At 50.9% G+C, this 19,367-nt stretch overlaps 1 protein-coding gene across 9 annotated transcripts in view; it reads right to left on the bottom strand.

The window, feature by feature from the left end:
• The window catches only part of MSI2 (musashi RNA binding protein 2), a 386,853-nt gene that overhangs the window by 118,429 nt on the left and 249,057 nt on the right, over nucleotides 1-19,367 (bottom strand). The window lies entirely within an intron of this gene.

The following is a 19,367-nucleotide window of genomic DNA, read 5'->3' as shown; positions in this document are numbered from 1 at the left end:
TTTGGATTTCTGCTGAACTTTCAATTCTGTCTCCAAAATTCCTTTTGGAAGAGAAATGGTAAAAAGAGGGGGGGGAGAAAATACAGAGTAAGAGACATCGTGTTCTTTCCTTATGACCCCCAAAAAAAAATCCAAACCTTGCTATTTTAAACAAAGAAAAGCAAAGTGTGTGAGGAACAGCTTGCATACAGCTGAAGCCGGCATTATTTACCTTGGGGTTCCTATACTCACTTACTTTTACTTCTTAAGCACTTTTGCAATGCAAGAGAAGAAAGAGGTAAAGGCTCAAACAGAATAGGATCGGAGATCTGTCAGTGGATCCTGAAGGGTTGCCCGGGGTGCTCTCCTGCCCAGGCTGGCCGTGGGGCACTAGAGCACTCTGGACACTTTGGTAGGCAGCTACTGCTTCCAGCCAAAGCCCCCACTCTGGCTCTGACAACAGTCTGCAAAGCCTCCCCTCCCTAGCACTGGTCACACAAGTGGCATTTTTCCATGGCATTTATGCTCAATCTTGCTGAGGTTTCTCCTAATTGTCTCAGAAAAGATGGTGTCTGCAGACAGCTGGGGCTAGGGGTGGGGTGGGGGGCAGGCCAGCATCCACCTCATTTGGGGGGGGGGACCAGTGCCAGTAAAGTGGCCCCAGCATCAACCAGCTTCTAAATGCTTGGATGCCAGGCTCAACAGACCCACTAAAAGGACTGTCTCCAGCCTATTCTTCCTCCATGCAGCAGGGCATCCAGCATCAGCGACAATCTCTTGGTCAAGTGCACAAGCCTTGTTCCTGAACGCAGACATAGCAGGGTGGGCCAAGGAGCTAGGATCTAGCAGGATTCCAGGCTCCGAATCCCATTCTCCACCTCACCCTAGCTGTGTGACCTTGGTCAAGGGAGTGGCCAGCGGGTAAAGGAGATGCACCGAGCTTCAGTAGTGCCCCATAATGGCTGTCATCATTCACTCATTTCCTTAAAAATTATTCACCCAGGGGCGCTGGCTGGCTCAGCTGGCAGAGCACGCGACTTTTGATCTCTGGGACGGGAGTTCAAGCCCCACATTGGGTTCAGTGCCAACTTGGGGGGGCGGAGGATACACACCCAGCTCTTAATTCTGGAAGGTGACTGGTTTCACCGCTGAGGGCAGGGACAAAGGGGAGGTGGGAAGGGAGGCAAAGAGTTACCCCAACAGGAGAGCCACGGCGATGAAGACAATCAGAAGTGAAGGGGGAACAGGATTCCCTATTCACATGCTGAACCCAGACATTACCGGCTGATACCACAGGGCACCGCGCAACTAGGCTAAGTCAAGAGCTTGGGGTCTACATGTGGGCAGAGGGAGCTGGGGAGGGTACTGGATTATCTCCTTTAAGGAACAAGGAGAAGAGGTGTGAAGAGGCAAACACCAAATGTGCTAAGTGCCTCCAGGTCGCTCATTAAAAGCCCGTCTTCCCTCAGGGTCCCCCTGAATGATGGCTCCAGGCAAGGGAAGGGTCCCTGACCCAGGAAGCTCTAGCCCTCCCACTCATGCTGCCGGGGCGCCTGCGAGCAGTCACCCTCCCTCCCCGCCGCCCACCCCAAACTTATTTGGCCCTCCTGTTTACAGCTCACCATACCACAAATCTTTATTTCTTGTCACCCACTGGCCCGAGCTGTCCCCACTCCCTGTTTCTTCCAGACAAGTTAATAAGATGGAAGGCTCCCCAGAGGCCCAGAGCCGGCGAACATTATCACTTGGAAGCAAGGCAGAAATCCTGACACATCGGAAATGACTTCAAGCCTATTAATTACCCTTTCTTCTTTGGCAGATCTTTTGAAAGAAAGCTTGACAAATTGAAAGGAAGGCGAGCATTGCCTCCCCACCCCAATTAGGCCCCCACTCCCACCCCAGTAACACCAATCTGCTACCCGCTTTTTGATTTTAGACGATTTGTCAGAACGGTACCCACACCTCGAAGGGTCCCATGTCTGGTCTGCATGGTGAGGGACACGAAAAGGCGAGCCCCTCTTTAGGGACTAAGTCTTTGAAATCAAAGAAGTAGGGAGTGGGCGGGGCTTAGAACCCCAGGGCCGGACTTGACCTGTACAGGCAACCCAGACCCCCAGGCGCATACTCAGAGGAGGTGCGCCCACGGGATCCCTCATTCCTCAGTTGACAGGCACAATGACACCTGCACTCCTGGATGCAGCATCCTTCCTGAAATCCTCGGGATGAATCCAGCTGACAGAGCTGTGTGGGGGAGGGGCTGCTCAAGGCAGAAAGCCTGGCAGGTAGAGGGGCCAAACAGTAACTGCATCTTCGTGCATTGACTTAGACCCAGGGCTCCCTAGAACATCCCTTCCTTAGTGAGGTTTCTGCAAAAACGACTAGGTGGGGTTTTTGCATTCGAGAGCCCTCTTCTTTGGTGTCCCTTTCCTGTATCCATTCAAATCGCCAAATGGATTCCAATGGGAATAACAAAAACAACTATTGATTTTTCTTCCTGAAATGGGTTCCTCTCATCAGCAGTCCCCTTATCAGTAAGGAGAACCGCCATGCCCTCAGCGGCTCCACCCTGAACCTACAGTCAGCCCTGACTGAGCCAGCATCTCATAACCAGCGTCCGACAACTGAGAACATCTTGGGTCTCTTCTCCAAAAAACTGCCTCTCCTCCTCCCCTGTGCTCCAGCCTAAGGCCTTGGCAGCTCTCCTCTTACCTCTACAGTGAACTCCCACTGGCTTTCCCCTACTGTCCATGTGGCCCTGTCACCCCTCCTCAACTCAGGAGCCAGTGGGATCTTTGCAGAGCAGAAGTCCTAGGTCTCTGCCCTTCTTCCCTCCTTCCAACAGCTGCCCTCCACCTCACCCGGACTCACAAACTCTTCATGGTTCAGCATCTGTCCGCCTCCCTTGATCCTTATCTACTTACCATTTTCCCTCTCAGCCATGGCCTTCTGCCCTTCAAACATGCCACGTTCATGCCCACCCCAGGGCCCTTGCACTCACTGTTGCCTACTCCTTCGAATACCTTTGCCTCCTGATTCGAGTATCTGCTCCTCGGGGAGGCAACAGCCACCTGCCTGCCTAAACAGGCCCTAGGCTCCTTCTCTCCAAAACAAGGGGAGCTCCTAAAGAAGGAGGGCTAGGATTAGGCCTGCTTTGTCCCTGTAGTATTGCTAAAACTTGAACAGCTCCGGAACAGGGGGTGCCCCAGTACTCAGCAGAGCCCCCAGCACAGGATGGGCCTCCGCTGGTACTGTGTGTGTGGGGGGGTGGTCCCTCTGCCCCTGGCCAATCCTAGGAAACCCAGAATGAACACATGATTGCAACAGTACAACCCCCACCCCCATCGCAGCTCTGAAAATACCAAGGACTCACTGCCTGACCACCCCTGGCCAGCTGGGAGAGTCCCCATCACGACCATCTACGCAGGTCCCACACTGCCTTCCAAGGGCATTCTAGATTTGAATCTCGACGCCTGGGTTGGCTAAAGGCAAGGCCACCCACCCAGGCCCCATTCTTCTGGTGCATTTCCACCAGATCGCGTTTTAAACTCAAAAAATGTTTTAAGCCATTACCTGGGAAATCATCAAATCGTTTGTTCATTTTTATTAGTGCCGTGGTAATTAAAGAGAATCATATTTCCGAAATCTTAAGCTGCACTTAACAAAACCCACCCTCTAACCAATCAATTAGTATTACAATAACCACGTTCCCTTGTTGCCGCTGCGATTAGCATTTTGATTGAATGTCTGTTGAAAAGTGACTGGAAACAGAAGATTGTGTTCAGAAAGTAATGTTTCTTTATTCGTCACCACCGAACCTTGTCTGGTCGTCTCCAGTCTCAGCTCAAAAGAGACAAGACAGCTTCCAAAAGCAGTCATTTTGGTGGCGGATTATATTTTCAGGAGGTGGGTGATAAATTAGGCATAATGGCTCCGGCATTGCCAGTTAACACACAGGGGACTCCCACTGACCGTGGCCTTGGCGCCCAGCAGCTGCACCTCTAAGATCGGGTCCCTAGGGGAGGCGGGAGGTGGGGGAGGAGATCCATGTCCCTGCTGCAGAGGCACCTGCCCCTACCCCAATAATCTAGACAGTAAATGCCAGGCCTTCACGCACAGCACTTTGGAAAACTCAGATATAATAATGCCTCTGCCAGATAAGCCAGTGATCCCTACCGAAGATCACCATTACCGGCTTCTCTGCCAGGCGTTCGGAAACCTGTTATTCTAGCACGATACCGGCTCCAGTCGTCATAATAATAATAATAAAAGCACAGTCAGTAAAGAGATGGGTTAACAAGCTTCATTACCAGCAGAGAATGCCTGTCTTCTCCATGTCACAGGAATTAAAGACAAGAGTTCATTAAGTCACTGTATTAGAATTTAAACGACCTGCTGGTGCAGACAGCTCTATTTACGGATGCCCCCCATCCCCCCAACATCGAGGCCTTGTGTAGCTAAACGGAGAGTTCCAGAACAGAATGCAGCCAAACAAACAAACAAAAGTTTCCATTACAGCACAGACTTAACTCCGGGCAAGTCTGCTTCTCAACTAGAGGAGGAAAAGGGTGCAGGAGCGGGGATGCTGGTAGTTAGGAAGGCCATGAGCCCCAGGACAGAAATGTGCAGGTGGTTAAATGTCAGCCATCTGTCTGTCCAGGCATCAAGTTTCAATCCACAGCAAAGGAAATGCGTGAGTTTCACCCACTTCCTGCCCACAGCTCACCATACACCAACAAGCTGTGTTAATGCACCACTAAAAAAACAAAACTTCTAAGGTGCCTGGGTGGCTCAGTCAGTTAAGTGTCTGCCTTCGGCTCAGGTCATGATCCCAGGGTCCTGGGATCCAGCCTCCCATCAGGCTTCCAGCTCTTCCTCTGCCCCTGCCCCCCACATACCCCTGCTCATGAATTCTCGCTCTCAAAAACAAATAAAATCTTTAAAAGAAAAAAGAAAAAAAGAAACCAAAAAACTTCTAGAATTCAGGTTGGGGGAGCGCGATAGGGTTCCTTTAAAAACAATCTTCCTCCTCCAAGTCTCAGTTCCATTTCCTCCCCCAACTCCAGCTTCTTCCTTGGCTGACAGATAGGATTTTATAAGCGTCAGGTAGCAATTTCATTTTTAAAACGCTCTTATCAAGGATTTAGGGTGAAAGATAAAAATCAGCCCAGTAAATCATCATAAAGGAGTGTGGTGTGAGGCATAGTATTTTACAGATCAAAACAGTTAGCAGAATGAAAAGGCAAGGACAGGAAAACAAAGTAAGTTTAAGCATCCTCTGAAAGGGGGCGGGGATCAGAGGCCAAATGAAACAGAGAGATCACCTTTCAGATTTCCAAGCCCCTTTGGTAACGGGCTTGGCATACTGGCTAAGAACTGCAACAACAATCCAATTTCCACTTTAAAACAGGAGGTTTTTTTAGAAGGCATATATATTGTCAAACCATTACACGCACTTAACTAAAGGGCTTTCATCGAAGTCATCTGACCTGCAAGCATGTGTTGCTAATATCACTGCTTTATTATTTATCAAATCAATTTCTTCATGGAATGACTAATAAGGCAGACACAGCTGCTCTCCTCTTCCCACCCAGCTGCTACCGCCCAGGCAGCAGCAAGATTTGCTAGGCTACCTGCGGTTTGCTAAAGAAACTTACCAAAAGAAGAAAAAAAAAAAAAAAAAAGAAAAAAAAAGAAAAGGGTTGGGGGGAAGAAGGGTTGGACCCAGGAGGTGCCTATTTAGGATTCAGGCCACTTTGGGGAAGCCGTTTATACCACCCAGGAAAAGTTCAGACGGCTAACTGACCAGACTAGGGCACCAGTCTTTGTTTTAGCAAGGGATGTTATTAATCCCATCATAAAGGAATCGCCTAAAATAAAGTAAAAATACATACGGGCACCTACTTTCCTGTTTTGATCCTTTGTAACATCTTTCATTTCAGCTTTTTCTTTTTATTTTAAAGATTTTATTTATTTGACAAAGAGAGGGAAGGGAGCAAGCAAAAAAGCACAGGGAATGGCAGGCCAAGGGAGAAGCAAGCTCCCAACTCGTCAAGGAGGCGGATGTGGGTGGGGCTTGATCCTGCAACCTGGAATCCTGACCTGAGCTGAAGGCAGCCACTTAACCGACTGAGCCACCCAAGTGCCACAATTCCAGCATTTTTAAAACCAAGGACCAGAGCCCATTCACATATGCACCATCCCCCACCCCCACCCCACAACATGCACAAAGTTCCCCCTTCAAAGTTCCCTTTCCCATTCAAAGTACACCCTTAAAATGGCAGCCCCCTAAAAACAGAGTCATTAGGACATTCGTTCTAACTTTTTATTCTGACTTTTTAATCTAAGTTCATCAATCTCTTTGGAAGCCTACCTGAAAATTCATAATAAATAAGAATGTGCAATTCGGGGTGACCTGGGTGGCTCAGTGGGTTAAAGCCTCTGCCTTCGGCTCCAGTCATGATCCCAGGATCCTGGAATTGAGCACCACATCAGGCTCTCTGCTCAGCGGGGAGTCTGCTTCCTCCTCTCTCTCTGCCTGCCTCTCAGCCTACTTGTGATCTCTGTCAAATAAATAAAATCTTTAAAAAAAATTTAAAAAGGGCGCCTGGGTGGCTCAGTGGGTTGAGCCGCTGCCTTCGGCTCGGGTCGTGATCTCAGGGTCCTGGGATCGAGTCCCGCATCAGGCTCCCTGCTGAGCAGGGAGCCTGCTTCCTTCTCTCTCTCTCTGCCTGCCTCTCAGTGTACTTGTGGTTTCTCTCTGTCAGATTAAATAAATAAAATCTTTAAAAAAAAAAATTTAAAAAAATGTGCAATTCAGTGACTTCCCATCTGCCCAGGAATGATTCCATTGTCCATGAAAAGCTAGAGTTCTACAAATACGCGATGGGAAATTATTAGGTATTGTGGATACACATTCCTGTCGTAAAACAGGATCAGTACTATGGGCAAAGTACAAAGCTCCTTTTGTAAATCTTACCCATTTTTTAGAAAGGTAAGACAGCATGGGGAGGGAGCAAATTAAACCATAATTTTCAGGCAATGGTTCCTTATTGTCACTCAGAAAAATTGCCAGGTGTTTCCAGAGTAGTTTATACATAAATATACTAGCTGAATCAGGAAATTTTCCCAGGGCAAATGAATCAACTTAATTAAAAGACGACGAAGATGCCAAGCCTAGTGATTTGGGAAGTGGGGAGGAAATTCAGAGATCTAAGGACACACCTTTCTACCTGGCCTTCGAGAGTGAAGCACATACGTGTTTTAAATCCTGGTGTAGACACTGGCTGAAGTAGAGCTACCTGCTGGCCCACCAGGCATCATGGGTTAGGGGAAGGAATGCAGGTTTGTTTTTTTTTTTTTAATTGGACCAATATTTTCCATCTTTCTTCCAGGTCACCTGTAAAAGGCAACTACAACCCCACCAAGAGCATTTTTTTTTTTTTTCACTTTTAAGAAAGACACTCCCCCACCCAATACACCACAGTTAGTTTGCTGGGTAATTGTTCCTCCTCAGTGTTCCCGAATGTTCCATCTTCAGGTTGAGTCTTTACCAAAGCTCTCTCCCGAAAACACCTGCAGTTCTTACACTCTCTTCCAGACAAGACCACTGCACCTCCCGTTTATGAGCGTGAAGTCTCAGGAAGGGGGAAGGTACAGAACAGAGGGAGTGGAGATGAACCTCTGTTTTCAGGCAAACGAGAGCAGGGACCACAGCAAGGAGGGCCTGCCCATTTTCCAAGCATTCTCCTGTCCTGTGTATTAAGACCGTTTGCCAAATACTGGGGATATAATGGGTGGGAGATGGGGAAGACACAGATAAGAATCAAATAAATAATAATACAATCACTGACCACTGAGAAATGCCATGCGGGAAAAGGACAAGAAACTGAGAGCTCAGGAGACTGACGGAGCTGACCCAGTCTGGGGGTTTTGAGAAGATTTCCCTGGAAAAGGGGTACTTAAGACTCCTGAAAGGTGAGTAAGAACTGGCTGGAAGTGGGAGACAGACTATTCCTTGCAGCCCGAGGAACAGCGTGTGAGGGCGGCCCTGTTAAGGCAGTGCGCAGGAGGTCAGTGGGGCTGCAGCAACCCCGGTGTCGGGGGAGGCTGGACAGGACAAAAGGACTGGGCTGCAAAGCCTCTGTAGACCAGCGTCCCCATCTTACGCCTTATCCTACCAGGGACAGGAAGCCAGCAACGTATTTTCGGTAGGACGGTAGCTTGATTCCTAACTGGCACAACAGAATGGCAATTATTCCCATCTCCCCCTGCCCACATCACCGTTGGCCATGCATGCGACCTGGTCAGTGGCCCTGCCTCGGTGAACTTAAAAGCTGGACGGCCCTCGGAGAGCGTCTGACCCAGGGCTTCCCAGCCCTCACTGCACACCAGCTTCAGCTGTGGAAGCGCTGAACCGCCTCCACGCCCCAACTCCAGCCTCGAGCCTCACTTAATTTATCTGGGGGTGGGCCCCAGGCAGCAGTCAGGTTTAAGGACTCCCCAGGTGATTCTAATATGCAACCAGGATTGAAAACTGCTGATACAGCCTGAAACCTTGGACATGACAGCCATCACTCATCATACGCGCCTCTTAGAGCAGCTGGGCTGTGGGATGCCCTAAGTCCCCCCCCCCCCCCCGCCCCCGGTCTTCCCAGCCAACCCCATTTCTAAGTAGGGAAGCCAAAGTTAGTCATGAGGAGTCAAGCAGCTCTTAGGTTACGGGAAGAATCTAAGTTCCAATGAAAGGAACATAAGTGGACGAGGAGAACTTTGGGGGAAGTTCTCTTCTTGACTTCACCACACAGACCAGAGCAGCATCGAAACCTATCGATGCTTCTCCCAAAGCAATGTTTCCGATGGTCTCCCTGGCTCCACCACCGTGCCCGCCTGGTGAACGCACAACAGCTAGGTGTGAGGCACAAGGGAGCCCAGGCTGGGTGAGAGATACACCCCACAGGGGCCACTGTTGCTTCTGTGTCTATTCTGGGCCCAGAATGGATGACGTCCCCTCCAGCGGCAGAGGAAAGCGGGAGTCATGAATCATCCCTGACCAGCCCAGCCTCTGAGATAATAAATCGGATGTCAGCATCGCGTCCTCCGCAGACCTGGGGCAGAGACGCCGGCTTTGCCTCGGCTGCCGGAACACAGGCACCGGCGCTGGAAACATCCAGACACGAGGCTGTGCTTTCAATGACTTCCTGATATCAAGACGGGGAGGCGAGTTGAGGAAGAAATTTCCAATTTGTAGGGAGCGCTTGAAGGTGCCCATCTTTGACCACTGGAAAATCACAGCAGATGTTTTAAGTACTGCTGGCCTTGCCAGCGATACCCGCGGGTTAAGAGAGTCGTGTCCATGTGGGGTCCCAGACTGTGGCGCCCACTCTCGTCCTGCGACCGGAGACCTGTAGGTATCGCCATTTTGACCCTCGACTGCACTAATTCAGCTCAGAAACTCACTCTAGGATTGCATTTGGCCCACGTTCCTGCCTGGAAGGGTTTCTGGGACGACATAAAGAAATCAAGAAGTCTGTCTGGCAGGTTCTGAAGTTTAGTGTTGTCTTGCTGTGTTCTCTTTATTTTTTCGAGGGTGGAAGCTGCAGCAGGTACATAAGGAGGATAGAGCGTGTCCTCTCACGCAAGCTCTCCTGACTTCCTTCTCTCTCCCTCTTCTTTCCCTAGGCAGCCGAACTGAGTGAACCAAGCTGGAAACACCCACCTAACGAGCGGTTTGCCTTCTTGAGAGAGCTGGGGGTCTGACAATGCCCCAGTGTACCTGGTGTATCCACCACTCTGAAGCATATTCTTTGGCTTCCAAAGAAATGACTGAGCTCTGAAGAGGACTAAATTAAAAATGAAATCTCAGAATTCTTTGAGTGTTTCTACTGAAAAATACATGTAACACCTGAAGGTCAATTTCACGTCTTTGACTAAGTTCAACCTGGGAAAGTCACGAACTCTGTCAGGATTTGGGGGCCATGGTCTCAGATTTCCCCTGTGCTCAGCTTTGCCGCGGGAGCAGCATGACATGACGGGGACGCACCACGAGTGAGGCCAGCCTGCCATGGACACGTGGCCCGGAAAGAGGCCGAGAGTGCTGCTCCGTCCTCTGCGTGTTCCCCAGGACGGCTCTAACAGCTTGCCACATACTGGGGGTGCTAAAAACAACAGGAAGTTGAGTGTCTCACAGTTCTGGAAGCTGGAAGCCCGGCATCAAGGTGTTGGCAGGGCCACATTCTCCAGTGTCCCCATGAGCAAACCTGTCCTGAGCTCTTAGCTTGTGGCACTGCCAGCAATCCTGGGCTCACGGCTGTGTCACCGCCAGTCCTGCCCTCATGGTCCCATGACCTTCTCCCCCACGTGTCTGCCTTCACATGTCCTCCCTCTTAGAAGGACACCAGTCATAGGGGGTGAACCTGACCCAACATGGCCTCATCTTGATTACCTTTGTAAAGACCCTAGTTCCAAGTAAGGTCATTCTGAGCTCAGAGGGGTTGAGACTCCCCCTTTGGCGGGGAGGGGGGGGGATGCAATTCAACCCACAGTACTCTCCCATCTTGGCCAACCTGACAGCATCTGCACGCAGCACTCTGGAGTGTTAACATTTTCTCCAATCGGCAAGCCCTGGCCTTTCTCTGCCAAGCAACAGTAATGGTAGTAGGAGCAAAACAACGGGAGTTGTTAGAGTAATAAGGCTAACACTTAAAGATGGTCTCCTAAGTAGCAAATGTTTCACACAGATGAATTACCTCACTTACGCCTTCTGAGTCTGTGAGTTAATAACATTACCCACTTAACAGATGAGAAAACTGAGGGTCAGAGAAGCTTTCTAACTTGCCCAAGGTCACACAGCTGATTGGTCATAGTGCTGATATTTGAACCCAGCAGTGTGACATGAGACTGAAGCTCTCACCCCTTTGTCATATGGCCCAGACACCTCCCCACTTTTATTAACTGGGTACTTCCTGGGTCTTTTAAGCTATAAGCGAGAGGGACACAAGGGAGATTCCGTATTTGCCATATTATGTAAGGTTCCCACATGTTTATTAATCACAACTTGGGTTAGGAAAATGCTTTTAAAATTTTTTTAACTGAAAAGTACTTTGAGGGGCACCTGGGTGGCTCAGTAGGTTAGGCATCTGCCTTCAGCTTAGGTCCTAATCCCAGGGTCCTGGGATCCAGCCCCACGTTGGGCTCCCTACTCAGTGGGGAGTCCGCTTCTGCCTCTCCCGCTGCCCCTCTCCCTCACTTGTGCTCGCTTTCTCTCTCTCTCAAATAATTAAATAGTTAAAAAACACTTTAAACTTCTGGGAATGGAGGGTCTCCCATGTGACCTCTCTCCCCTCCTGCCTGAGATAAATTCAGGCAAACCATGTTTCTTTCCAGACCGGGACCAGGCTGCCTCTTCTATTAATAGCACATTGTCTGGGAGGAGCAGAAACTACTAAGAAAATCTTCATCTATCTCTCTGACTCTCTGTTTATGGAAAGAAAAAGGCAACTCCGAGGCAAAAGGATCCTAGGCTGCATTTAATCAAAAATGTTGTTTGAGATCAACCTGGTCCCTCTCCCTGGCAGGAGAGAAAACTCAGATGAGCAGGGGGCCCACACCTCATTCAACCAAGCATGAGACGCCGCCCCTTGTACCAGCCGGATCATTACAACCGAGTTCTAAAACATTTACACAGATGTCAGGAACAAGGCGGCGGTGACAACTGTTACTGTGTTAGGGAGCTGGGAGGAGGTGAATTTTTTTTCTTCTGAAAACTCTCTCTCATGTTGTTGTATCACTGCATTTACAATTCAAATTGGAATGAATTTTAAACGCTTACACTAAAAAAGTAAATGTTTGAACAGGTAATAAATGCACATGGTACAAAAATTCAAAAAGTAAACAGGTATACAATAAAATGTTTTTTTCCTATCTTTGTACCTCTGGGCATTTAATCCTCTTCCGCAGAAGTGAAGGCTCCTTTTTGTTTATGTATATTTGCGTCTGGGAATCTATAGGCATGTGCAGAAAACATATTCAGGTGCTTGGGATGCCCGGGTGGCTCAGTCGGTTAAGCATCTGCCTTCGGCTCAGGTCCTGATCCCAGGTTTCTGGGATCAAATCCCGCATCAGCAGGGAGCCTGCTTCTCCCTCTCCCTCTGCTGCTCCCCCTGCTTGTGCGCTTGCTTGGTCTCTCTCTCTCTGACAAAAAAATAAATACAATCTTAAAAAACAACAACAACAACAAAAAAAAACAAATTCAGGCGCTCACAGTGGCCAGGCCTCCAAGTCCCTTACACTTACTAACTGCCATAAGACTTAGGCTAACCTGTCATCCTTCCTATTTTACAAATGAGGAATCTGACTCCCAGAGAGGGTAAGTAACTTACCGAAGGTCACACAGCCATCAAGTCACAGAGCTCAGCTTCAAACACCAGCTGCCTGACTCTAGGGTGTGTGTTATTACCCCCTAGGCCTTTCTAATGCTTTGTGACCAGGTCTGTGGGGACCCTTGCAGAAACAGACTAGGCACACCCAAGTGTATGTTTTGTGTGTGAAGGGAAGGGGAAGATTATTTTAAAGATTAGGGTCTTACAAATTCAAACATGGATTGGAGTTTCTTTGCCTCCAGCAGTCTTCCTTAAGGGGGAAAGAAAAGAAATGAGATGTGCTCATGCTGTGGGCACTTAACCAGTACGGAGCAGGAGGCTTACCCTCACCAGGGAGCCAAACGGGGCTCAAAGCTCTCTAGTAAGATCACACCTGTGGGAAGTGGGGACGGCCTGCAAAACTTAGGGTCTCGAAGGATACCGTGCCCACCCAGAGAGGCAGATGGCCCAGCGTGAGGCCTCTGCTTGGCGAGGCTTGGAACAGGCGCTGGAGTCAGGAGCGGCACAGCCACCGGGCTCCTTGTGGGTTGAACCCTGAGTCCCCAAGGCAGGTGGCCACCCTGGCTTCCGGTTCCCGGGCCCCTAGCAGCGCTGGGGTGCTGAGAAATGGGGTGCTTTCCAAAAAGTCGCCACACCGAAGGCCTGTCTGCCTTCAGGCCCCCACGCCCTGCCCTCACCAAGATCTTCAAACCCATCGTGAGAGTCAGAGCCGGGCCTCTCTGGGAACAGGGCCCAACAAAAGCCTCATTGTCCTGCTCTACAAAACACCATTTCTGGGTCAGTGAAGTTGCTGACCCTGGGCCCACTCCCTTTCTGCTTCCATGGGCCACTGCCAGGAGGGAGGCAGGAAGACATATTAGCTCACCACCCTTCTGGTGCCAGGGCGTTTATTCCAAAGGAAAGAAGTTTCAGATTTATACTTCAGCTCCAGAAAGCCCAGTCCATCCGGGGTGCCAGATCCCCCGGGCGACACAGGCTCCCTTTGGCACTGGGCGCCCTATGCCCCCCGGCCCCGTTGCTAGGGAGCCGAGGGCTTTGTCTTCCTCCGAGTCTATAAAGAAAAGCAGGTGAACAGAAACCAAGCTACTCTGCTGATTAATATCTCAAGAGACAGCGCCGGAATGGGCGCTTCCGGAACTTAGCGCAGGGGGAAGAAAAAAAATTAAAGCGCTTTCCTTGCTTTCCTGTCAGAAATAAAATTAAAGTCTCAGATCGATGTTGCCAGGGCTGGGGTATCTACGGGAATCTTTAATGGCCTCCTCTGCATGTTCTCAAATGCACATTCCCCTTCAACCCTGCCCTTTTAATTGGTTATTTGCGAGGTCATGTTTGCACCAATTTCTCGGGAAAGCTAATGGTGTTTATTTAAGGAGAAAATAAATGTGCAGACAGCTCCGGGGTTTGGTCTCTGAGAGATGGCTCAGGCTGGGGGCCGTGGCTCTGTACCCCACCCCCTCCCCTCCCCCCTCCTTGCTGCATATCCCTGATAGACCGGATGAGGTCCTGAGATGGCTCAGGTGACAGGTCAGGCCTTGAGGGAAATGTGCTATTGGCTGGACGGGGCGTGGGGGTGGGGGGAGAGTACAAAGTAGCACAGCCCTGGAACAAGGCCCTACAAGGAGTGAAGAAGCTGGATTGCACCCCTCATGCTGGGCACGTACAAGCCTGCCCACCCCCCGTTATACAGCCCTGGCTTTAGAATGAGACCGGCTAGGAGGCCAGCACCCCGGGCTCCGAGCATCTGGCGCAGAGAGGTGCCTGGAGGTCCATTTACAGCACTACAGGACTTGGCAGTTCTCCCCCATTCTAACTGAAGCGTGACCAACTTCGAGAATGCGCGGAAGTGTTTTCCAATGGAATCTCTCCAAGTACCCAAAGGCAGCAATTAACATCCACGTCCCTGCCAGTCGCCCTCGCCCTGCTCCCTACGTCCCTTCACTCCCAGGGGTGGTCGGGAGAGGACATAATCATATTGAGTTGCTACCTCATTCTGAGCACTCTCTCCAAGCATCCTGCTTTATCCATATCCTTCCTAAGCAGTTGTCCCACACTAATACCGTCCGTTGTGGAAAGAGAAGATGATCACCTGATGCGATCAAGACCCTTCGCTTACATTAAAGAGCCCGAGTGGCATGCTTGGTGGCCACGCCATTCTACAGACTGAACTGAAAGTTCTGTGTGGTCAAATCCCTTGGCTGGGATGCGTGGCTTCTAACAGACCGCCGGCAGGTACAGAAATGCAATCAGTACTAATCATGATGAAGTTACTGCTTTAACCCCTCGATACATCTCGGACTTGGGGTAGCACTCGACAGGTGCCCACTGCCATCGACAGTGTGCCCAGGGGACAAGAGGCAGCTCTGGGAGGCGGGGACCATGCAAAGGCATGACTATACCAGCCGGACTCCAGGTGTCCTCACCAGCCGTGATTCCAGGAATTTCTGCCGCCCTTCGTACCCCACCCAACCACCCTCTCCAGCCCAGAGGGACTTCTTCCTCCATCCCACAGAGTCCCACCTACCGGATGTAGAGTTCAAACCTTCTTCTTCAGGTAAGGTCAGAATGCTAGACTCTCATTAGGAAAAACACATACGTACATTATCTTTGACCTCCCATACCTACAGAAGAAGCCATGCTTTTCCATTTTTCATTTAGTTTCAGCCTTTGTGGAACTCCTTTTACATTCTGCACCCCACCCCCGCCAGCTTTGGGGAGTAGGCACCAATAAACAAATAATTACAGGGCAATCACGAACCATGTCTAGCATACATAAAACAGTCAGTTTGGACGTCAGAGGTCAATTTTAAAAGTAGGTGTCTGGCAGGTAGTCAGGACATTAAGGGCTGTTTTTCCTCCTTTGAAAAGCATTATCTTCTAGCACAGTTTCAGTGACATCTTACTGGCACCACTTTAATAAATAAACTGATGACCCAAATTATGGAGACCTTCAACTTTAGCCAACTGCTTTTTGGGACAGAGTTGCCGGGCAAGCCTTGAGGGAGAAGCAGAGCTCCATCAGCCCCACTGCCTGGAGGTGAGCCTGTGGAGAGCCTCTCCCTTGGCCACACGGGCCCAGTGGGTGCCCTTCTGGCCTCACAGCTCCTGGTAGGGCACAGCCACGCTGGCAAAGGACCCTCCATGTAGGGAGCCTGCTGGTGACGGTGCCCTCGGGAGTTGGGGGGGCGGTTCATGAAACCACCTGGGCTGCCATCAGTACTGCAGAACCCCTGGCCCTCTCCATGGCCATGAGCATGGCACTGAACAGGAAGCCCTTTAACAGCACTGAGAGGAGTCCTTGTCACTCTGAGCTTGACCATCCTCTCTCAGTGTCTCTGTCCCTTTGCCTCTAGCAACATTCTGGAGCAAACAGACCTGCTGGGGAACGGAAGCCATGGGGGGTGAGAAGGCCTGGCTCCAAGTCTCTCCTCTATACTCACTCCCTCTCCAGTAGACCCTCACCAGGCTTGACTCATTTTCCCCTGGGCTCCCAACCACACAGCCCTGCCTTGATGGGCCAGATGTGGAGGGAATGCCGGGCTTATGAATCTAGAGGCCTGGGGTCAGAGAGAGAGACAGCCGAGGCTCCCGTGGAATGACACTCACAGTGGGGGCTTCCTTCCCTGATGAGGAGGTGAACTTGAGATGTATTTCCGCAACCCACATCCCCACTTTCCTCCACTCTCTCAACCAGGGCTGACGCAGGGACAGTAGAGACAGATCCAAACCAGGCCACCCTTCCTCCCTCCTTCCGGCTCACCCTTCTGCCTCCCAGAGCGCCTATTGGACAGGACGGAACTTTGTATATCTTCCCTCCAGCCCCTCCTGACTGGGATCAATACCTAATGCTGCATTCAAGATCTTATCTGCGTTTTGCAAGGGTAAAGCAACAAACTTTCCCCCAACGATTAAATCCTTTGATGATCAGCCCAATATTTTTCAGACCACCTCTAACAGCTTTTAGAGAGCAAATGAAATGACTGAGAAAATGGGAAAGCCACCTTCTTTCTTGCCCCTTGGGCACAAAGAATCTCGTGGAAGCTTTTATCAGCCGCTTAGCTCCTACCTGGCCCTCCAAAACGCTACATGCCTCAGTTTCTCTGTCTGAAATGGAGGTGCATCACAGTCCAGCAAGAAGGGAAGGTGGAAAAGGACCATAACAAGGAGGTGCTCAAGAGTTAAAAGTCAGCAAATCCCCTGCTTTACACCACTGCGTTGGGGCACCTGGGGTCTCAGTCGGTTAAGCAACTGCCTTCAGCTCAGGTCATGATCTCCAGGTCCTGGGATTGGGCCCCACATCAGGGTCCCTACCTACTCAGTGGGGAGTCTGCGCTCCCTCTCCCTCCACCACTCCCCCTGCTTGTGCGCTCCTGCTCTCTGTAAATAATATCTTAAAAATAAAAATAAAATAAATAAATAAAAATAAAAATAAATAAATAAAAATCCTAAAAATAAATAAATAAATAAAAATAAACCGCTGCCTTGCAGCGGGCTTGCGGAGCAGCTGAAAGCAGGGGCTCCGGGTCAAATAAGCAGGGTTTATATGCAACTAGGGACTCTGGGCAGCTGGGTCCACCTCTGACCTTCCTAAAGATTCAACAGCACATGCAGGTGCAGCACGGGGTACAGAATGGCTCAGGAAGCACAGGCTGTTTCCACCAAGAATGTTAACGTGGCCTGGGGAACACAAAACTCACTGTACCAATTACAGATCCCCAGATTCCTCCCCCCTTCAGGATATCTGCCCAGAGTGCTCTCGGAGGACGGCTCCCAGCTGTCCCTTCATTCCAATATGTCCTCAGGGCAAGCCCAAAGTCACATGTGCTTCCCAGGGTGGGCCGCACCCTGTGAGGGATCAACATCAGGGGAAAGGTCAGCCCTATAACCCTGACTGGGGCCAGCCCTAGCTTCAGGATTCCCAGGGCCTCTCAGATCAGCTTCTCCCTCCGCCCATATGCTGGGGACCCAAGACAACCTCTCACCTCCCTCCCCTAGCTAAAAAATCAAAATGAGAAAGGACTTAACCTTGGACACTCTCTCCATGAAAAGGCTAAAAAGCCAGAACCCTACGTCAGAGATCCTGGAGCTTCTCAAGCCCAGCTCCCCCACTCCGCAGAGGACAGACCTGAGGTGTCAGAGTGGGTAGGAAATGTGTCCCGGCCAGGCGTCAGGGAGCAGTAGGCCCTGGAGGGAGGTCTGCTCTAGGCGGAGGGGAGGAAGACTGCACACAGCTGTGGGAGTCCCAAGCTGAACGAACTCCCTCTTGCTTCCATGGGGAGGAGGACGTACATCCTGGGAGGGCTCATTGTCTCCTGTTCCCCTGGACTCTTTCCCAGGGTGCAAGTGAGCTCCAAGTACGAATGTAACATGGGAAGAAAGACGGGCTGTCGCTTCTGTGAACAGGGGTGGGGCGTTGCCACTGTGGCGTGAGAGGGCACTCAGCCCTGACTTCTGGCTCACGGTGGCAAGAGAAGTGGGAGTGGGTTCTGTGAGCCCTGCGGACTGGACTCCCAGACTGCCAGGCCAAACGGCTGCAGCCTTCCCGGATGACGGCGGTCCCAGCTCCAAGGGCACACGGGTGGTTTCCAGAAGGCCTGGGTCCAGGCTGCCCCACAGCGCTGTGCTCAGAGCTGGGTGGGACGGTGCCAGGCAAGCGTGGGGACCGCACTGAGGGTTAATGCTGGGCACCTCCTTAAGAAGAAAGCCGGCAGCCCTGCCAGCAGGAGAGGTGTCCTTAACTTCTGCCACTGCAGCACTTTCTTCTTGATAAGATAATGGGAAACAGGAAGCTGAGGAGGTGAAGGGAAGGTTGGGGCAAGGTGGCTGCCGGAGGATTTTCTTTCTTGTGCTTATCACCTGATTCCAAATGCACATTCCAGCAGGCCATGGATGGGGCCCACTGTTCCATATGTAGGATTTGTGCTTCTGTGGTGACAGGGTGCTCAGTTGTTGTTGTTGGGTTTTTTTTAAATTCTTTCCCCTCCTAAATGCTCTGAACCACTTAAGCACTACCCCAGCATCAGAATCCAGTTCAAATAAAAATGCTCAGGTATTTAGAGGGGCTGGAAAGTGGGGTGGGGTGGGGGAGCTCCTCCCTACACAGAAGGAACACCAGGGAAAAAGTGTCTGTACAGGAGGAAAGAGGAAGCAGGACGTCGGGGCCTTCTTGCTGAAACTTCTTGGCACACCTTACCTCTTGCCTTGTCTCCCCCACCACCAGTGGGACCCCCACCCCCACCCCTCCCGGGGTTCATCGACATAGGACAGCTCTGAGGGTAGGCGGCCTGTGAGGTCGGACCCAGCCCCACGCTCAGAAAAGCTCCACTCTGAGTTTAACACTTGGCTGTCACCTTGCAACATTTTTTTTTTTTAAAGATTTTATTTATTTATTTGACAGAGAGAGAGAGAGAGAGATCACAAGTAGGCAGAGAGAGAAGGTGAAGCAGGCTCCTCACCGAGCAGAGAGCCCAATGTGGGGCTCCATCCCAGGACCCCGAGATCATGACCCGAGCTGAAGGCAGAGGCCTTAACCCACTGAGCCACCCAGGCGCCCCTCACCTTGCAATTCTTAATAATTTTTTACTAAGAGGCTCCCCACCTTTCCTCTTGTTCTGGCCCCATGAATTATTCAAGTCCTATATCCACGACAGGAGTCCTCCCCCTGGTAACTGGCTGGGGGCAGGACTGAGCACACACAGGGGGCTGCACCCAGCCTCCTTCCTGCCAGTGCTCCCCAGAAGTCCTGATGTGGGAGGGAGAACACTGCTGTCCCTGGAGCCACTCTGAGCACCGGGCCAGGAGAGGGACCTCCCTCCACCTCGAGGCAGGAGTCACAGAGGGACCCTGCCCCATCACCACACCCAGGGCCCTAGGGCCATAGCCAGAGACCTTTGGGTTAGAAATGTAGGAGAGCTTCCTCCCGCACCGCCTCTGGGGCTACGCCCGGGATGCCCAATACCCTCAGCAGGAACCCGCCTGTGTCTGTTACTAGCCGAATAAAGTGGCATGGAGTCA

The sequence above is a fragment of the Mustela nigripes genome, chromosome 16, assembly GCF_022355385.1.
Source record: "Mustela nigripes isolate SB6536 chromosome 16, MUSNIG.SB6536, whole genome shotgun sequence".
Lineage (NCBI taxonomy): Eukaryota > Metazoa > Chordata > Mammalia > Carnivora > Mustelidae > Mustela > Mustela nigripes.
Note: the sequence above shows the minus strand (reverse complement) of the source record. Positions and strands in the feature narration are given on the sequence as shown.